Below are 22,301 nucleotides of genomic sequence, written 5' to 3' on the forward strand. Positions count from 1 at the left end.
AATGGTTAGTTTATATCCGTATTTCAGATAATTTATACTATGAAATGAGATATCTCTTGTAGTTTAGAATGCGAGGGCTTTGGATAGCCATTCTTCAACACTCTACCAACGCTTTCTAAACTGATAAGAGGTTTATAAACACTTGACGTGCCAGCCAGTGGCTCGCTTCTGCTTTCAAAAATGTAGTTGGCAACAAGTGAACTGCAAAATTTCTTAGTCTTCTGAATCTTATTCTCAGTTAATTATGCTTTCTGTTTTTCTTGTAATTTATATGTAATTCATTATACTTTAGTTTTTCTTGTTAGCCACAATAAAGCTGAACTAGCAGTGCTTTCTTCTATGCAAAAACATCTCAACTTTCTTTCAAGGTTTTGCGAAGTGCTTTCTGGCCTTTGGCGAGGAGGGTATATCAAAAGGTACTGAGGGCCCTTCTGCACCAGATCTTTTGCTCTGTTGCCTGCAATCGTGGGGGACTTGTGTTTGATAACCCAGATGGTCCCCTTCTAGTCTTACATTCCTGAAAAAGGACACCGTGTACTGTAAACTGATGCCACATGGCATACAAAAAAAAAAAAAAAAAAAAAAAATCAAAAAATTAAAAATAACGTGTGTAGTTGTTCTGCAAGTTTTAGACCCACTACTGCAATTTCACTAAATCAAAAATACCATTTCTAAATGTAGTTTGTGTTAAGAAGGTAAGCACTGAAAATAGAAAATTAAGCCAGCTCTAGCTTTTAAGCAACAAAAGCATAAATACAACATCCACAGATCTGCAGTAGAAACAATATGATTACTGAAAATATATGTATGCCTCACAATATAAAAAAGCAACGTTTTTTGGACATGATGATGATAAAAAATAGTCAGTGAGATGTATTTTTCTGTGAAGAACAGATGAGTATTTGACAAATACAGGAAAAGCAACCCTCTGCCACCGTTATTATGACCTAAACTTTGTCTTCAAAGATCTTAGGCTTTTTTGCAGCAAGAACTATTTTTTTACAACATATCAATACGCCAGGAAGCATAGCGAGGTCCTGACCTTATAGGTAACCCCTATATGGTACACAATATAAATGAATAATGTAACCGATTTTAAATATCAGGAAACTGAGTTTGCAGGTACAAGAGCAGAATTTATTCTGGTGCATACTTTAATCATTCACAGAAGTTATGCTGGTAATATGCAGTTCAAGAATGGAAAGAACTTCCATATGGATACCCTTGACTACCATTCATATGTATGACCAAAACCACCGTTCATATATATGACATCAAAAAAATGTAACCAACTTCAGTAGGACCTGAGCCAACACGATTTAGAAGCTAGGAATAAATTAGTAAGGAAGCCTAGGAAGAAAAGCAAACACATCCAGTCTGCAATAAAAGTGAAGATGAATACTAGAAAATTTAATACGCCTTTAGGCAACAGTCAAAATTGAACTAAAGCACTGCTGTCTGTTAGGCAGCTTTTTCAGGGTACATCACTCAGAACTCATCCTTTTTAGGTATCCAGATTGGGTATTCAAACATTCATTATGGCTTCCTTATTACTAAAAATGCATTTGAGAAAGCACGATTTTGTTGTTTGTCCTGAAATTGTGAAACCAGTATGAAGTCTTATCAAAGTCCTTCCAATGGAAAAGCCTTTCTAAACCACCTTTGTTTTCACATGAGAGATTTTTAAAAGGCACAAAGAACAGTTTGGTGCTCAAATGCCTTTAAAAATGTGTTTGATAGAAAGCCACCAGGGAACTCACTCAGTGTTACACACTGACTTTTTTCCGACATTACCAACCTGTGCTTTGTTCCACTTCTACAAAAACAACAACATAGATTTAAGCAGTTTCTTGGAATTAAGAACACAATGTACTCTCCTCGCACACCAAGCATCCAAGGTGGGATTTTCTGGTTTCCTTAGAGGTCAGTAGCTCAAATAACTAAGCTTCCATCTTACCCCACAGGGCTCAGAGTGCTTAACCTGTGCTAGTCTGCAATGATAACAACCCTAGCCTCCTTCCAGATGCAAGCTTAGTTCAGCAACAGGGAGGGGAAGGAACATGACAAATTCTTGAAAAGTATATATATTAAGTGATACTGGAAAGAAACCACAGCAATAAGCAAGAAAAGCAAACTTTGTACCGGTAAAGGAATCCTTTGTGAGCTTGCACAGGAGAAAAAGTAACAGGCTGTCATAGCTACTGCATGCAGCTGCTGAAGAATGATTACAGTGCTTGGAGGATTTATTTCCCAAGTTTGCTCACAAGAACACTGACTGATGTGAAATTCAGTGACTGCTCCAGGATGGGATTTACAAAAAAATAATTAGGCTGCCTTCCTATAACTCAGTAAGGTATGGTAAAAGAATCAGTATCACTTTAAAGTTTGTGCTATACAAGCCCCTAAAAACAGTGAGAAAATAGCATTTTAACAGCCTCTGCTAACTGGAGAAAAACCTGAATGTTTTATCTCATCTGTGTAAGAGGCAAGTACCTGTAAGTGGGGGGGACAAACAACGATAAGCAAACCATAAGGATCTTAACTCAGCTATAGATCTTTTTACTAGAGAATTGTGTGCGTGCATATGCATGTGTACATGTGTCGGTGTGTGCACACACATGTCTTTGTCCACATTAAAGTTCATATACGTTTTTTGCATGTCAGTTCTACCTTTGGGGCCACAAATCTTACATATACCAGTTTGCTCCTTTTAACCTGGATTAGTACAAAGGAATTTCTTTTCAAGGTTTAATATTCCCTTTGGACTGAGACCAAATATAATTTGCAATAGATTTGGACTGTATCCCAAAATCCATTTTCAATGTCAGCCTTTGAAAACGGATCCACTTCACTGTTCAAGGTCACTAGTGTATTGGGAACATTTTACAATAATCACCTTCATGAAGAAGGTCTGTTCCTTTCTTACCAGTCATCACTTGCCAGCAGAGCTATGTTAAATAAGACCATTTTCAAAATTACTTGCTGAAATCCATTTCTGGAGGCAAATGTGGATCCAAATAGGACCCTAGGAATACAGTTGCTGCTAAAGCACATTCCATGCACAACATATTGCTTGATACAAATATAAAGAATACGCATACTTAACAGGTTATTCTGAATCTCAGTAAGTCAGGAAGCTTTAATAAAGAGTCAGCACTCTGCATTTTTATGGAAAAAAAAGTTTCAAGTAAAACACTAAGTTAGTCCATATTTCTCTTCATGCCTATAAATAAAAGTTGTGCATGTAGGCTTTTACTTTTCTTTCTTTTTTTTTTTTTTACATGAAATATATACATTTAGACACACACTTTCCCAATCTTTTCATTTATAGGCCCCTACCCACGCAGTACAAAAGACTGATCCAAGAAGATGCTTTTGCCTTTTTGCTTTTCTTTTGATCTATTGCTGCTACCATAACGCATTTAAAACTATTCGGTTTATTCTATAGACTAAATACATAGCCAGAGGGGGCAGATTACTTTTCAAGTAGGACCATTGGGGAAAAAAAGAAAAAGGAAAAGAAAAAAGAAAAAAAAAGCTCGACTATTATGATAAATCTTAGGATTCTATAAAGAGCCCTATCTTTTGAAGGAGCATTTAATTCACAATGATCAAAGACTATATATTCCAAATATAAATACTGATTTCAAAATGGGTGCTCCAGCAGCCTTAAATATCAGCTTTCATTTAAGTGAAAGCCTGAACTATTCCTCAAATTTATGCTTTACTAAAATGAAGTTTACACAGAATAATAATTTTAAAAAATACACAAACTTCAGTAAAATTGTTTTTTGAAAACTTTGTATGAAAAGAAAAAGGTAATGTGATTGACACTACTTTTTTGTAACATTAATCTCCTTTACAATGGTGGTTCTTGCAGCATATCTGACTGCTGAAAAAATCTGAGTACAAGATCTTTATCACATTGCTGCCTTATTGTTCCTGAAAAAAATAAAGAAAAATTCACCCTTCTTTCTCTGTTCTGAAACATACTATGCTCCCTCTTACCTAATTAGAGGAATGCAATGGGTTGCAATTAATTTTCACATATTAGTCTCTCATATGTAATCTCAGAAGGGTATCTAATCTCAGGCGCTTTAAAGGTAAATTATTCTGTAATTTAAAGCAATGCATGGGGGTAAGGGAGTATGGGGGAAGAAAGAGAGATGAAAGATTATTTTCTAAGGATGTCCTGGGACAGGCAAAGAAAACGGCCTTGATCTAACAGAAAACTTCAGACACTGGAAAGCCATTTCAGTGCTTAACTTTTAGGCACCTGGACTTCAGACTTCACCCTCCGAACTAGACATCTACAACTCCCGGACAGTTCATACTGAAAGCCACGTACCTTTAGAGTTAAATTCAAAATAACTCATAACCTGAGCAAGGAACTAGCTGTTTAAAGATATTCTGTTACTTGGTTAAAACTCTGACAATCCACAAGGTGCCATGGAATTGTGCCACCACGCTGGTACCCACAGACTTACTTTTCCCTTGCAGGCAGGCCTTGATACACCTACTTTCAAAGGATGCAGCAGGGCTCAGTTAAAGATTTATCAGGAGCACTCATCTAGAGGCAGTAATCTCAGCTGTACAGTTTCTGTATTTTACAGCAACTGGGTAACTACAAGAAACAAGCAGAAACTGGAACACAAACTGGAGTCCCGCTGTCCGTCTTCAAGACGTTCTGTTGTACATTCCTTAAGCCTTAAACACTGTCTGAAGAATCAATGGGAGAAAGTGACAGAGGGGAAACACCACGCAAAAAAGTTCTCATAGCATCAGTCATGGCTACAATACCAGTAAACAGGTGATGTACGATATTTACTTCCTTTGACCAACTCTGGCTGGTTTCTAAACCCTCTTCTAAACATTCCCTTTTAAATATTTCTTGTTTAAATTCTGTAGTATCAGCCTACAACAGTCATTAAAGTAATGATTTCTTTACTTTCACCAGACAACCCTTCTCAGCTATTAATGTGGTCAGTAGCTTTTTGCCCTTGATAGGATCCAAGACCAAAATGCCAGTTAGACCCTGAAAGTAGGTGTTCTCCCCAGTGAGCCTAGGTAATATTAGCCCAAACCAGTCCAATACACAGCAGAAGACAGTAAAAATCACTCAGGGGAATACGCGGAAGGAAAGCAAAATCCCTGGTTCTGGGAACCATAAAGATTCTCCTAAATCAGCAGCACTCAAATACACAGGGAGACAGGAGATCCACACTGCCTATCACTAAGTGATAAGACAACAGGAACAGAGCTATTAACAGCAGGGCTCTCCAAAATAGAACTACATCACAACTTTTAGCCATTTATATTTGGGTGATTCTTAATCAAGACTGCTAGCATTGATCTACCCAACCACACTTGCCCTAATGGGTTGGGATAAAGGTCAGAGGACCAGCAAAGTACACAATTCACCTCAAAACAATTACAAAATAATGACTTCAACTGCAAAGGGTCTTTTCTGATGCATACGTAAACTAAATAATATTTGGATTATTAGGGTGTGTGTTACTGAAGTCAAAGATTTGGTCTGTCAGACATAAGGATAAGAACCAGCTGCTAAGTCTGGAACTGTCACTCTGCAACTCCAGACTCTAACTTGGTCCTCACGCTCTTTACTACTACCTTCTCACATTTGTAGCTGCAACTTCCTAATATTCATTATCTTTTCCTATTACAGTTATGCGCCTTTTTAATATTTTGTACTAAGTTTGTAATATAAACAGAATTATGCAAGTGGTTATACAGAAAGAAAGCTAAGTGCTTTTCCAAACAAACATCTTTAAAATAAAAATTACTAAAATACATATATATATATATATATATATATATATATATATATATATATATATATATAAAAACCAACAGGTGACTCATGTAGTACAAGCCTGCTATTCGTATGTATATTTAGAAAAAAAATGACTTGTGTGAAGGGGTGAGGAAGGACTGATACGAACAAGACTAACTTACATTATTTTTCTCTGAACAGTGATGTTGAAAGGGATGAACACTTGCAAGACTGACAGTATAAAAGAATCCAAAAAGCGCAGCCCAGAAAAGGCAGAAACAGACAAGCCTTGTTTATGTCCTTGGCAACATCTGTTGGCATAGGAAGAATTCAGATAAAACACCAACTTAGTTAATAAACTGAGATATACCTAGCTGTTCATTAAAAGTTCATTAAACAGTTCATTAAAAAAATTGAAGAAAGAGGGAGCTGCTTTAAATTCCAGTTGACTTGGCAAGGTCTGTGAAGCACTCGTGGGATCTCAAGATGTTATTTTTCAACTGAAGAGATCTATATTCACTTCCATCTGTAGTGCTCCCTTCCCATTAGTAGAACTGGGAATGACTTTCAGATTTGAGCTTAAAACATATTTCTCTGCTGTACTTTGACCAAGGGAAGAAGTATCCTGTTTTTGTGGAAGTATCCACAGTTACCAAACAGCGATGGTTCTATGGTATACCCCTAAATAAAAATTATTTTCCCAACTTAGCTGCTTTGGTTGACACTGAATTGCACAGTGGTAGAAAGGATACAGTTATTTGCATATGGTTGCTGCTTACCAGATCTCTTTCTTCTCACCCACTAAGTAATTCTTTGTGGGTTTTCCCTTTGACATTCCCAAGAAAACAATATAGTCTCACAAGAAAATATGCCCCAGATGAGGACATTATGATCACAGATCTTTATATGCAAGTCTTTCAGATAAGATGTTTACAAATCTTCTCCATTTAGTATACCATCACCTGTGAATCTACAGAAATGTTCTGTAAGTGCCTCTCTCCCTTCTGATGTGGTTTCTAACTAGCTGTCTTCATATCCTTTTATTTACTGATCAAAACTTTTCCGCTATTTTGTGCGATTACATTCCGAGTGCCTTGCTATATAGTCACGCTTCTGATTACAATACCAAATGATCACTGTCAGAGACTCTCATCTCGTCACATACAAACACAGCGAAACCAATACTGCAACATGACAGTACTGTAATCTGCTCTCTTACACCAGCGCCCACGCTTCCATAGTCACATACACAGACTCCTAATGCAAAGTTATAGCCCTATCATTTTTATTTACTCTCATCTTAACTACAATTTATTGTGTTTATTTTAAAATCCTCATTTAGAAATTGTCAAGTCTTTTACACCTTTTATCCTTGAAGCAACATGTATTTACTCCACCTTAAAGAAAAAAAAGAAAAAAAGAAAATTATCCTGCTTTTTCCAGTGATCACCTTCCATCCTGTCTTGCCAGCAGTACACTTACAGAGGCTAACAGTTCTAAAGCTTCTAAAGCTTCTTACTCCCTTATACATGTCTGTTAGTCTTTGAATTCTCACCTTATTCAGGGGTCAAGACATGGGTCTCAAGCACATCTTGACTTCATGGTAAGCATGGAGCAACTTGCTGCTTTCCTTAAAAAAAAAAAAAAAAAAAGCAGCACCCCAAAATACATGCACTGCTTGCACCCACTTGAAATCACAGTAAACTGCGTCAATGCAAACCATGGCTTGTAAAAGCTTACTCTCTTTAAACACCAGGAGACTGGGTTGCCACAACTACACCAGAAGCTGTAGTCAGGGCAAAGCCTCTGGCTTCCTTCCACATTTAGGAAGCAGCTGAAAGGGGAAACCTGACAGGCTCTACCCACCTCAACAGGTTCCCCCAGTGCTGCACAACAACTCTAGATCAAAGAGCATTTCAGCATGAAGTCTCCCAGCACTGGACACAAAATTAACACAGGGCTCTGAGATTTGACCAATTGGTCACCCACATTTCCTGTACAATGCACACAAACTGCACATATAAGCTTTATTCCCTGAACAATTAAAATCTGCATTTTGTATTTAAAACCCACCTAAGAATCTGCAGGAATTTTCCCATCAAATTTTATAATTTTGACATTTTGAAAGAACAATTTCATCTTCCCAGCACATGCATTCCAATGTTAGCTCAACATAAACTAAAAAATATTAATAGTTAGCATGTTTACCAAACCTTGTCAGTTTGTCTTAAACAAACAGCCACAGCAATAACCTGCATGTGTTTGGGTAAGCAGTGGTCATAAAGAAATCAGATTACATTCTGAATACACACAGACTGAAAAAGGTTTTAGCTAAGCTGTGCTACATACTTCAGAAAGATACTGTTCATCATTAAGAATGAGCTTCAAGTTAAAATTTTCAGAAGTCTGCAAATGATAAGTAAAAGTGATCCTTTGGCAATGGGAAAGAAAAGTAACGAGGGCAAAATTCATTACCTAGCTTGGTTTTGTACAACTTCTTTCAAATATGGTCTGAACAAGAGAATTATAAAATTAAATAAATGGAATTAAATAGTCTTTTTGTTGTCTGAAAGATATTTCTGAACCCATCTCAAAATTCCTTCATTCATTTGATATTTTCAAGTGGTTTCAAGATGATACTGGGAGACTGATGGGTGCAACAACAGCTAAATATTGAAACTTTAGCTCAGAGTTCATAAGCTTCTCATATCACATAACTTCTTATTTATTCTCCCATTGCCGCTGTTTATGACACATCAAACGCAGCAGAACTTGAACTTGAGATCGTGCAATCAATCAAAACATACACACAAGTCAGTTAATTGCAGAGAACTGGTGAATTCAAAGTTTTCCCCCATTCACTACTTAATAGTTACATCAATGGCAGTGATTACTTCAGTATTCAAACACACAGCAATCCAAAGAGTTTGTGAAGTAGTAGGTCTAAATGAAATTAGTTCTACTAAATTATACTGGAGAGAAAAATTCTGAAGTTTATTCAGTTCTAATAAGAAAGATTAGGAAACATAGCGAAGTTGGGGGGAAAAAAAAAAAAAAAAAAAAAAAAGAGTTCCAGTGAGAAGTTGAAAGCACTAGAGAACATAAAAGGCTACTCTAAACAGTGATATTGGCAGAAGGTTCTCAGCATCATTAGTGGGACTTTCAAGGAACAAAGGAAAGTGGAAGAAGAAAAGGCAAAGGAAGACAACAAAGGCTGACATTTTATGGGAGATTCTACAGCTGCAGAAAGAAATCTGGATTTGAATTCTTGAAATTAGTGGAGGGACAACAAATGTCTTTGACAGACTGTCCTGCTTACGCACATCATTTGAGACAAGCCATAAACTGTCTAGAGTCCCATGATAATAATATTGCTCATCAAAACCAATTTAGACAGCTACAATCATCACAGCATGGAGAAGAAATTCTGTTAAAAATATACCAATTAAAATAAAGAGTAACATAAAATAGACAGATGCAGGCCATACGGTATAGGGAATTTTCTATCAAGTGGAAAAAGAGACTGCAAGGAAAAGCATGCAGTTTTCTATTGAGATCCTTGTATTATTCACCTGGTTTTGAAAACAAATAATACTGCAAAAACAGGAAATATCTCCATTTACATATAGATTCCTGCTTCTCCAGTTCAAAAAAAAAAAAAAAATCATTACACATTTATGGACTCCTCCACCTTTATTTCAGCGATTTACAGATTGGATCAAACTGTTAAAAATTTCACCTGCTGATGGTCAGTCTGAAATGCTTTGGGAAAAACTCAGCACGTTTCCAAGATCAATTGATCAAGTGCTTTCAGAATCCAGCAGCAAAAGCAGGAATCTTGACAAGAGCCCTGCAATCAGAGGGCTAATGGAACACATATTGCCATCAGAATGCAGACAAAAGAGGTGAAATGCTATTATTATTTGTTATTAGTAAACCCCTTCATGCTTGCATATGCCTTTGTGCAGGCAAAGACATGCACAGCATAAGCTATAAAACATAGATAATGACAGAAGTATAAGCGTAAACTGTAACATAAATAAATGCATAAACAAATAAATGACAAAAAACACACAGCACAGGCTCTTCTCAGTAGCTTACAATGTAATAGACAATGAAATAAAAACCTGGGATAGTTCCCAGCTCAAATTTTGTCCTTTTTTTTTTTTTTTTTGAGTAGCAAAAATAGAATTGCATTTTCTACAACAGGATTGTTGAAGTGTTTCATGTTAGAGAATCTCTGAATAAAACAGCAGATACCTAATAGCATCTCTTACATTTCTCTGTTAGTCCTTTCATGATAAAGGCAGCATATGTGATTGCACTTAAACTGCTCATCTCCTTACATGGACCAACCTCTACCCTTTATCCTTCTATCTCATTGCTTCTCCTAACCAAATTTTCTATCACTTTTTCTGCTATTATTTTTCCATTACTTGCATATCTCCCTCTCTTTTTCCACTGCAACCACTTCTGTTTATTTTAGTTAGTCCTGTATATTTTGATTGACTGTTAGATAAAGCTGCTGTTTAATAATCCTTTTGTATAAACATCCTGTGAATAACACACAATAAAAATTACTCCTATATTAGTATCAACCCCCCCAGCATATCAATGGTTTATATTGACACTGTTATATATCTTTTTTCCCCAAAATGAGTTACATTAACATTCTGCATTTTAATTCCTGAATACTGTGAAAAAACACACTTAGCTATAAAGAGTATAACAGCAGTACTGTAAAACAACATTACGCAGTGACAACTACATAAAATTTCTGAATAGTCTGACAACTAACATTACCAAAATGAAATTTTAAAAAGCAACATTAAGACAACATCTTTCAAAAAGAAATAATAAATAATTCATTTGAAGACTTTGGTCCTTCATTAAGTACAGCTATCACCATCTCATTACCACTACCAATGTCACAGATAAGACACGCAGACAGTTTAAGTCTTTTTTTCCATTTTGTCAATAGCCAGTAAAATCTGCTAGCAGGAGCAGACCAACCAGCTTTCCTAACAACAAAAGCAAGGAGTCATGCAGCAGTGACATGTGTCAGGAAGTATCACAAGAAAACTTAGAACTACCTTCCTCTAATATCAGCAAATTAAAAGCATATTACAGAGGTCTTAATTAGACAGGTCCCTCTATGGTTAACTCAAGCTGTATTGCTTGGGCAACAATTAGGTGAAAGCAAATTTTACTCTCAGATTATAGAATTCCATGGGGATACCCAGACACTATTATCAGCTTGGGAAATCCTTATCACAGAACTCTGCTGCATTGGCTTTAAATATTCCAACGGATTCCTGCGAGAGTAACCTATTCCCAGTTTAATATCACTAGTAACATTTTTAACTATAATCCCTACTGCCTGCACTGGATGAGAACCAGCAGCATCCAGCTCATTTCTAGCCCTTTCGTTGACTTCAATTTTCTCCCCCGCTCTTCCTTCACAAATCAAGGCTTATTTAGTAATATACAATCCCCATTTTAAGCACATCTTTCAGGATTTAAGCCTGAAAGCAGCTCAGCACAGAAGGATTAGCACACCAGCACACACTTGGATCCAGCTGCAAACCCCAAGGCTCTGGTCCTTATTTGACAGATGAGTCCACTGAAAGAAAAGTCAAGTGACATACTCTTCTGAACACATTCCTGATGAAAATGGGAGTGGATAAAGAGCAACACATGCTAAAGAGAAGGTATCTGTTTATTAAGTAGATGTTGTAATACGCCTTCTATTTTTAGAATGCAGCTAGAGTTAATATTTATGAGGCACACGTTCAATCAGGTGGTTAATTTCCGCATTCAAACAATCTGATGTGTTTTAATTCAGAGGCACAGCTTCACTTATGCATCAGAATACAAAGTTCATTTCCTGTGTAGTGGGAGGCAGATGTAGTGAATAGAGTCACCACTCAAATCATGTTTTCAGGTGTTCTGCCTGATAATGCATGGTGTAAAGATTAAAGTATTTTCTGTGAGCTGGTTTTCTGTCATTCAAGATTAAAAGTTTTGCATTAACCACTAGAAATTCCAGGTAAATTTCAGGTACACACCACTTCCATCTAGCTCTCATGTCTTGCTGTTGGATGGCTTCTATTAAAATAGCTGCAAAAGCAGGTGCATTAGACCTTACAAGAAGTAAAATTATACATATTGTTTTACAAAATTATTACATTTGAAGCCTGCTCAGTTCATTAGCTAATATGAACAAATGAAAGTTTTCAGAAAAACAGAAGGTCACAAACATAATAGCAGATCTCTCTTTAATATAGTAGCAGCAGGCATTCAGTAATAGTGTCATATAGTTATTTCACCAGACAATAGAAGTTTCATTTGAGTAGCAACTGTAGAATTTGGCCTTTCAAGTAGCAGTTAGTCATTAAAGGCCAACAGAAATCCAAAGTTGGCGATACAAGATTAGAATCAAGGGCTTCTTTCCTTATGAGAAAGATTCTGTAAAGTTGGTAGGTACTTAGGGATGTTTTCATCAAGGTAGGAGTTCATTACATTTATAGAGTTGGTCAATACACAATCCCTATGGGCCACAATATAAAAAACGTAATCTGTTCAAGGGAATTCTATAAACATGAAAAAGGCAAGTTTTAGTAAGTTATTGCTCCAGATCCTATTGCTCCAGATCCTTCTCTCAGCTTAATTAATACATACTTCTTACAGGAAAGTACTGGGGCTACGAAAATATTCAAGTCAGAATTATAAAGCTTGTGCTTTCACAGTCGAATCTTGATGATAAATAAGGAGCCTGCCTCAACTGCTCAAGGAATTCACACATCATTTTGAGTCACAGGAAGACAGCTAACTGAGCAAGTGAAGCAGTCCAACACTGATGGTATCTATCAATCAGGTGTATATCCAAAATAAATAATTACACATATCACATATAAAATATAGGTATATCATACAAAATCAGAGTATTGTCTGTGTGTGTGTGTGTGTGTGTGTGTGTGTGTGTGTGTGTGTGTGTGTGTGTGTGTGTGTGTGTTCTGTATCAACATGAGTGCTGTTATGTAAGAGCTCCTAATTAGATGTTCTGTCTCCTTCCCCCTTTCTATCATTTGGGCTTCATTAATGCAATGGTGGCAGATGTCAAGAGCAATTTCAATGAGCCAGAGTGCAACATTAACACTTAATTATGGGGAGCTCTGGCTGCCATATCAGGAAGATACTTCCAAAAGAAACCGCTGGCTGACAGGAAAGACTCGGATGCAGCAATATCTTAGTTATCTTAAACTTTAATTCTTAAGTCTCCAATATACAAAACTACACCCAGTAGATGTAAACTATGTCCTGAACCTTTTGGTTTGATAAGTTTGTAACTACTATCTACTTGCCAACCAGCTTTTTACATTTTGCTTATGTATACAATAATTTCTTTTATAAATCTACATAACTAACAGTAATAGATTTGGTTACCTTTTTGCCGAGATCTGACATGCTGGCTGCATTTTCAGTGCTAAATAATAAATACTGATGGAATGCACTTGCTTGGTCTGGAAGGAAACCTCATCGGGACATTATATAAGTGCAGTTAGCATTAATTCCACTCTGTTGCTCTTTACCTTAAAAAAAAAAAAAAATCAGTATGCAAAGATATTGTAATTTAAGTATTTCAAATTAGGTGCTATTGAGTCAAAGACTGCTTTACTTAATTTAACCCAAGGAAAATCTAAAAAGACTGTAAAACTTCAGAGCTGCATGAGCTTTATCATGCTTTCAGTCTAAATCTTCCAGACTGGCATTTATAGTGCACAAAGTAACCTCTCAGATGGTTGAAAAACCATTAGCAAAATATCCAACAGAATTTCCACTTACATAACCAATTGATGGTTTTCCAGGAAAGTTCAAGTAAGTAAACCTGGCAAGCTAAACATATTATAAACAGCTTTGTTTGTACTTTTCATGTATTCGAGAGTGGAAGACTGAGAAGCAAATGAAGCAGAAGAAGAAAAATTGAGCTGTTTTACTCACAGAGAGGATTTGTTTCAACACCCACACCAGTTTGCTTATTTAACAGGTGCTTTCCAAAGCACAGTCACTAAATCTAAATGTTCCAAGAGACCAATTATAACATGCAATCCCAACCAAGGTCTGTGAAGGCCTTAAACATTTGTGACCTGCTTAAAAGCCAACTGAATACGGTATCTCTTGTCACCTCTCCTACCCTGGTAAGCAGAAATGCAAGGGGGAAGAGGGGAAAATATGGAGTAGTGCCCTGTTCATTCTCTCTGTGAATCTAAGGAAGGAGTGCCTGTGTAACAAGGAGCAGGGTCCGACTCCAAAGCAGGATGTGGCATGAGTGAAGCACCTCTAACATATTGGAAGGGGTTTGTCAATGGGATCCTACTTCCCAAGATTTTTCTCCTGGTCTGTCCAGGAACTGAGAATCTGTAGAATACATTCAAACCATAACTTGAACTCCAAATACACTGCAGCCACTCAAGTGCAAAAATGACAGAGGGTACTACATGAGTCTCATGATCTCCTGCTTACAGAAAAACTTGAACATGGTTGATCCCATGATCTATGCGAACACATGCAACAGTCACATGATTTCAGGACAAATACAGCTGCAGAAAAAAGTAGGAAAACACACACGCAAACACAGAGGCACACTAAGTAAATTTTGTCCTGCACCAGCATCTGATGGTTTAGTTGTGTTAGCGGTCCTCTTGTGAAATGTTTTGCTTATTCCCATGTTGCCACCACAAATAGATAGTGCAAATACAAAGTAAGTGACAGCAGAGTACAACTCCAACAACTTTACAGAGACAACTAGAAGGCAGGCAGAATTTGAGTCAGAATCCACTCTTTCTTCATAGTATCGCATCCATTTTATAATCCATTTTCATGGAAATTATATGCTGCACATTTTGAAATACCAACTTCCCTTACACTACACAAAAATAAGGAACTGAAGTGTGCACCGACAGGGAGAAGGGAACAACAGAAAGATCAGATTCATGCATAACGTTAAACATACAAATAGCAGAATATAATGTACAGGAAAGCTTCAAATAGTGCGCAGCCCCATGGAAAGGTACGTCCCTACCTATCAAGCAGAGCTTAATTTCACAGCATTCATCTCTGTGTGGCTGCACTCCAGGGAACAGTGTTGGCATGGTAACTGCGGGCTCTACTGCTTTCTTTTTTCTCCTATTAGCAGTCATATGAGTTTTTTGTTAGCTTCAGGATCAAGCAAATTTAGACTGATAACACTGTTTATGTGGGGGGAAAAAGGGCAGGAGGCGTTTTATCTAAAAAAACACAACCAACCCTGCAGGAGGCAAAAACATAAACACAGCTTAGGTTTAAAAAGGTCAGGAGAAGTTACATATGTTCTCAAAACAGCGTCAAGAAAGAGTAAGTGTCAAAAATTTCATCAATCTGACCACAGTTACCTTACGGACAGAATGGGCTATATTTCAGTTTTCTCACAGGACTTCGCTATTAATTTTGGTAGAAAATCCAAATAGTAGTCACAATCATAAAAAGTGCTAAGAAGATGCTGTATAGCTCACTTTAAAAACTATTTTTCTAAAATGAGGATCTTTTCCAAACAGTTTGATCCAAAGTTACTTTAATAACCACCACATTTGCAGATCCATTTTATACATAGGAAAAAAATATATATACATATATATATATGCAAATTGGTTTTAACTTTTTTCAAAACCAGAGTGCCTCGTACACACTCCCATTATTTTATCATGGAAGAATAATTTGCAGGCTAAGGAAAGACTACCTATTAGAAAAATATCCTCAGGAAAAAAGGTGTGCAGATCCCAGCCGGCACCGTTTCACCTCCTCCGTAACGGCGCCTAGGCGGTGCCCTCGGCGGCCAGGGAAGGGCGTCCTCCTGGCGTTGCTCTTTCTCCGCTCCATTTGCGCAACATGCACTACAACGCTAGTGAGGAACTTTATTAATTAAAAAATAAGAAGCCGAGGCATTGCCACGGCACCTGTACAACACGATGCCTCTCTGCGCTCTCACGCTGTGACGCCCCCGCCTCCCCTCCCGGGACGACGGGCGCACGCCGCTCCGGCACCTTCTGGAATTTTCTACCCCCGTGAATGAGATGGGCTGTCACACTGGTATCTCGACTAGGGTTTGTTTTTCCGAAGTGTTTCTCATTCTGCAGATAAGATGATATAAGGAACAGAGAAGGAATAAAAGATTCTTTCTTTTTTAAAAGTCAAATCTATTTCAAAAGCATTTTATCCACTCCATTCGCACTGCAGTCTAGGCAACCATTAATCAAATCTACGTCATTCTTTCCCAGTTTCTCACATCTTATTAAAAAGGGAAAAAAAAAAGCCCACTAAGAAAAGCAATGTAATTAACAGAATTATCTTGGCTGCTTTTAAGATCTCTCCCACGTCTCAGTGCTTCCACTTCACCTATGACCTCTCCCTCCCCCATTCTCCAGCGCTGGAGATTTCCAAAACCGCTTCCAAAAACGTCCTTTCTCGCTACCCGCCAACAAAGCTGACCTTCCCCTACAGCCTTCACAGGGCTTCGGCCGCAGCCAGCGGGGACAAGCGGACGTACAAACACTCCCTTGTTCACGTACTGTGGCAATCGCCAGCCTTCTCCTGACAAAGCGAAGCCCTAACACGCGTGTCGCACTACCGCAACAGAAGCCATAACGCCGTGGCCTCGTGTTAGTGCCCGATGTTTGCAGAAACAGCATTTATAGTAACTGCAGGTGTGTTGGGAGAAGGGTTTGGGGTTTTGTCATGTTACACTGGGAGGAATGTTACTTTACTGTTCAATTTTGTATAGCCTGAAGAACGTGCAACCAGCTGTAAAAGAATGCTAGAGCAGGCAGAGTATTATACTTCCTGTCTGTTAGAAAGATGACCAATTTATAACAGACAATCCCACCCCCCAAAGAAAACCCTTTAAAAAAAAGCGAGGGTATTATCTGTGCTTCAAAGGAACAGTCACGCAGGGAACAACTGAAGCAGCTCAGTGCACCAAGTACGCTTTTACTACCAGGAGAAAACAGGCAAACTTGCTCTGATTAGTACCTACAATCCTCACTTTTCTGGGGAGCCCAACTCTCACCAGCGAAGACTACCGGTAACGTATTGATTCAGCCGATATGACCAAAAGCCAATTGGGAACCTAAACTAGTACTTCAGAGCCTTTTTCCTTGGTTGAATAATAGGGCCCTTGACCTCCAGCTCAGCTCCTTACACCCCACTCCCTGGGGCTCAGCTGCTTCTCTGCGCCCAAAAGCCCAGGCTTGCTCAATGTGGGTTAACTAACATTTCTGACTCACTGACACCACGTTCTATATGATAGTCTTCGTAGAAATTCACTTTCTAAAAATCAAATATAAATTTGCTTTCTAAAAATGAGATTTCTTATACAGATAGAGAGAGAAAATAAGGTAGAATTACTTTCCCATAGAAGTCTAGGCGATGCCTAGACTTCCACATTGTTCCCATTGGCCAGAAACACCTTCTTTAACTTTTATTATGAAAATTAGTATGATCATCTAGTTCTTTCTGTAATTTAGCATTTTTATTGATCCCATATTCTACAAGATGTGGCCATTTCAATCTGGGGGCGGGGGGAGAAGGAGGGTGAAGGGGACACCTTTGGTGCACATACTGGCAGTGCGTGTTTAACTTCAAGGAACTTTCAGCGAAAGAGTTGTTCATTTGCAAATAGCAGATTCAGAATCTGAAGCAATACTGGGTGCAATTTTATTCCATTTTCTATTACCATTATTTCTTTTTAATAAAGGTCAGACTTGTAGGCTATAGCGTACACTTGCTTCCACAGCTACTACAGTTCCAAACTGTAGTTAGATACTAAATTAAAAAATCAATGTACTCCAGAGTTAATAAAAGGAAACAATGACAAGTGAACATGAATTACAGACAAGATGCAAGTTCTTCAGATTCACTTTGGAACAGTCTAGGAAACATATGAATGGCAGAATGTCAAGTACAGTATCCACATTTCAACGTAAGACAATCCATAAGCCTCCAGAAACTATTACGAAAAATTCAAAGCCTGCTCAGGCACATTCATTAGTTCATTTGCCATGCCAAGAGTATGGCTAACAGCATAAGGCTGTCTTAATTATGAAGGCTTGGACCACTCAAGTAATGAAACTTGTCTTACATAACCACATCCTTGTTTTTAATTCAGAACAAAGATTCCTGTTCTGTGTATTGCTGGCTCTATCACCTTCCCTGTCCTTCTTCTCCCCTTCCCTCCCCCCAGACATTAGGAAATCTAGGTGCATTTCTCCTGTGGGAGTTATACATCTATACCTTAATAGTGATCTGAGCTGTGTTCTCATCTTTCTCATACAAAACTCTCTCTTCCTACAGCTAAGAAAAAAAAAATTGTAACAACAATAACTTTACCTCATTTTTAAGATGACACACCATGTACACTTTTAAATGTTATGTGTCCTAGTATTCACTTTCAAGAAGCACTCAGATTACATAAACCTGGATACACAGAAAACACTGAATAGAAGAACTGCTTATCTCCAGAAGTTTGTTACCCAAGTTACAGTTAGACCAGGCTGATTATCACACTGAGATCTGACTGCAAATGACTGGACATAATGATATAATACCCACACTATTTATAAGCATTTCAGTTCTTTATATATAAAGATTTCTGTTCATATCCAGTCTACTCTTCACTGCCTGAATTAATATGACCAAAATTATTTAATAGAATCCCTGACAACATGTTATTTCATAGCATGACCTAATCATATGCTATATCAAAATAAGATTTAGTAAAGGCAGTACAGGAAATAAAGGAAATAAGATTACACTAATTCAAACACTGCATAAAAAATGGAATGACTGTCTTAATTCAGGCAATTTGAATTATTAATGAACTGTTTGCATCTGTAGAGATTTACTCTATTAGAAAGATTTCCTCAACCATCTGGATCAGGAAATTGGAGCCTCAACTTCTGAAAGGTCAGATGGAACAAGCTAGAAAGAGCTGTTCTTTCCCAGAATTTGTTTCTTTGACTCAAAGAAAATTACCGAAGTGTCCATCTTCGTAAGTAAGTGGGTAACAACGTACCGAAGTAAGAAAAGGGGCATAATAATACAGCGAACTAAACACATGATTCCAAAATTATTCTAAAATATGCTATAGAGATGGCATTTCTCAGATCCAAATACCATTGCAGCAGAACAACATCCACAGTGTCAGTTTTGTATCTTACTCAAAATAGTGCATCTGCCTCCTCTGCCTTGCATTTTCACTAGTGGAGAGGGAAAGGAACTGGAACCAGAAAATATTCCTGTGCCTCTCAACTGCCAGTACTCTTCCCTTTCCCCCCGAAAACAGAACGGAGCTGCCAGACATGCAGGGGCACTGTGGGGAAGCTTGGCTTCAAGGAGGGAAGTGCAAGAGGGAGGAGACAGACATAGAATGATAGAAAAAAAAGAGGTGGGAAAAAACCTCTAGAGGTCATCTAGTCCAATACACATGCACATGTGCACTCAAAGCAGGGACAACATACAGCAGCTTGCTCAGGGCCTTGTGCAGTCAAGCTTTGAGTATCTCCAAGGATGGAGAGAGCACAAACTCTCTGGGCTCCTGTTCCAGTATTTGGCCACCCTTATGGCGAAAAAAATTTCCACCTAATCAAGATTTCTCATGTTCCAGGTTGGATTTGTTGCTTCTTGTCCTCCCATCACTGTACATGTCCAAGAGGTGTCTGGCTTTATTTTCTCTGTACCCTCCCATTGGGTGGCTGAAGGTCCCAAGGTGTATCCTGAGCCTTCCCTTCTTAAAGTTGATCAAATCCAGTTCCCTCTGCCTCTCCTCGCATGTGCTTCAAGCCCTTGATCATCTTGGTGGTCCTTCACTGGACTTGCACCAGTCTGTTACATGGTGAACCAAAAACTGAACACAATGCTCCAAAAGCAGTCTCTTAAGTGTCAAAGAGAACAAATTAGCACTTCCCTCAGCCTGCTGGCTATATGTAGTGGTGAAGGAACTTATGTCCTAAATGAAGTGGGGTGGAGAAGAGGGTGAAGGATGCCACAAGTAACAGAGAAGACAACCAGGGTACAGATAAACAATCCCAGCTGTGCCACCTTGATTTTAGGCTTCCTCAATACGATGATGATCTCCCATGGACAGATCCTGGGTCACAGGGGCTGGAATTCACCAAAAACTAGGAATCTAACCAAACTACTTGACTTTATATTAACAATGCATGTATTACATTTACCTAAAAGAACTTTAAGTTCATGAAAAATAAAATATATTTTCCAATAAAGGAAACAGAATGCATTTATTTATTACAACAGCTCCATAAAATACCTTACCTGGTAATGAGTATGTTTGTCATCGTTCTTTACTAAATGGTCACTGTGAGTAAAGAAGTCCCTTTTTCTCCCTGAACCTGCCTTCCACCCCACCTTTCAGCTCCAAAGAGGAATATTTGCTGTGAAAGTTGATGGGCTACATCAGTTCTAGACAGCCCATTAACCCTTTTGAGGACAGAGAGAATACTGGTCACTCATCAACAACTGTTGAATTTATTTGCTCACTTTTCACACAGGAGATTTCATAGACGAACAGCATCTTAGATGTGAAATCAGTCAGAAATAAAAACACATCATTTATACATTAGTAGACCTCCAAGCTTACAATAATGATATGATTGGCTGCCTGTATCTAAGAAATTCTACTTAGAGAACAGCACTATTTCTCAATGTTCGTATTTGATTGTGACTTCCCATGAGAAATTTGCTGTTATTATTGCCAATGTGGCTAAAAGAAACCACTACTGTTCTTCATGTTAGATACATTACCACTTTAAATTTGCTTAATTAAATCTTTTAGTAAGTCTTTTATTTATTATTTTTCTCCTGGCTGCAGGCAGTTCCTCTGTTAGTTTGTCTGCCATCTTAACAGATACTCACTTTTGCTTCAAAAAAATGTCCTCCTTCCCTCTAATGTTACACTCTTCTTTTAAAGCTGAACCCAATATTCAAATCCCACTGTATTTTGGAAGTGCAGGGAGAGACAATACTCTTCTAGAAGCCAATACATGTTACAGAGATTCAGATAAAGAAATACAGGTGATCTCTCAGGAACTCAGCGTGCCTTTTTTGCAACCTTGAAATTAAGATGGTACTCATGACCAGAGGTTGAGTCTCTTTATGACAGTGCATCCGTTGCTATTAGAAAAAACACAGGTAACTCCCATACGTACAGCAGTATGTTGCAAATAAGAAAGATCAAGCATTTGAGCACCCCATTTAAAAGGAATTCAGTATCAAGCTTCAGAATGTTACATATAGGAGTTAATAAATATACCCTGCACATATGCCTCACCAGTCCCCAAACATCCTGTGCCTTTTAATCATACAAACTCAGAAGGGTTGCATATAATCAGGAAACACTATCATTGATTCAGGCATACCTGTTGGTAAATATACATCAAATGCACTGTAAGAGAGTTCTGCTACCATCTGCACTGGAAAAAATAATAATCACATTTTATGATGCTGTAAAGTCAGCTGGCTAACGGTATATGGTAATTTTCCCATCCATACTGTAGAAACCTATTATAGCTACAGGATCCTGCACATTCAAGCACTGCAGCTTCTAAAACTATGTAAACAGAAATTTTGCAGATCAGACAATCAGCAGATAAAGAGACAGATGGTATTAGCAGTCGAGCATCACTAGGGCTTACAGTAACCACTTCCGTAATACAGTTCCCCCACATCCCATCCCATCTCAGTACACCTTTTAAGAATCTATTAGATGACATAGCAATTCTTCTCAACATGCTCTTAGCAAATCTTTTCCATTAAATTATATTCCCAATAGTAATAAAAAGTTGTGTTTCCAGGCCTGGATTCACCAGCACATCTGTCATATTAAAACAGACACCTTAGGCTTTCCTGATGAGCGCAAGCGACAAGAACCAAATAAATTACAATACATTTGTTTTGCACTTCTGGCTGCATCACTTGCATTCAACCCAGCCATCCATTTCTGTCAGGACTGAGATGTTCTGCGCTTCAACCCTTCCGAGTTTTAACACTCTTTAAAAAGAAGAAAAAAACAAAAACAAAAAAAAACCCTGAATGCACTGCCAAACCCCACCTATCACAAAAATAAGCACTTTTACCACCAATATGTTGGCCTTGCTACCATTCATGTAACATGTGCTTATTACTCTTTCATAAATTGCAGCAAAGCCCATTGAAAAGGAAAGCTGCAAGAGAAACACAACAGATTTCTGCTGGAAAAGAAGTATACAACAAACATGATTGTGTTTTTTGAGTTGTAAGTATTTACCTTTGCTGAACAAAGCATGAGAAAGGTATGTGGTAAGGCAGAGCCACTAAGCATTTTTCAGTAATCAGGTAATCAAAGACTGTATCTTTTATTTATACATCATTCCTGATGTTCACCTCTTTGGCTTTGTTCTAATCACCATCAACTTCCACA

General features: G+C 37.9%; 1 protein-coding gene across 3 annotated transcripts in view; it reads right to left on the bottom strand.

The window, feature by feature from the left end:
• SMPD3 (sphingomyelin phosphodiesterase 3) overlaps positions 1-22,301 on the bottom strand; it is a 139,816-nt gene that overhangs the window by 68,699 nt on the left and 48,816 nt on the right. The window contains exon 1 of one of the 3 annotated variants that reach the window (XM_026102095.2): positions 13,241-13,363. The exons of the other annotated variants lie outside the window; for them this stretch is intronic. The gene's annotated coding sequence lies outside the window, so the exon portion shown is untranslated. Of the gene's footprint in view, positions 1-13,240; positions 13,364-22,301 lie in introns of those variants that run through there. 3 annotated transcript variants of the gene reach the window in all.

Source organism: Dromaius novaehollandiae, chromosome 13 (genome assembly GCF_036370855.1).
Source record: "Dromaius novaehollandiae isolate bDroNov1 chromosome 13, bDroNov1.hap1, whole genome shotgun sequence".
In the NCBI taxonomy this organism is placed as follows: domain Eukaryota; kingdom Metazoa; phylum Chordata; class Aves; order Casuariiformes; family Dromaiidae; genus Dromaius; species Dromaius novaehollandiae.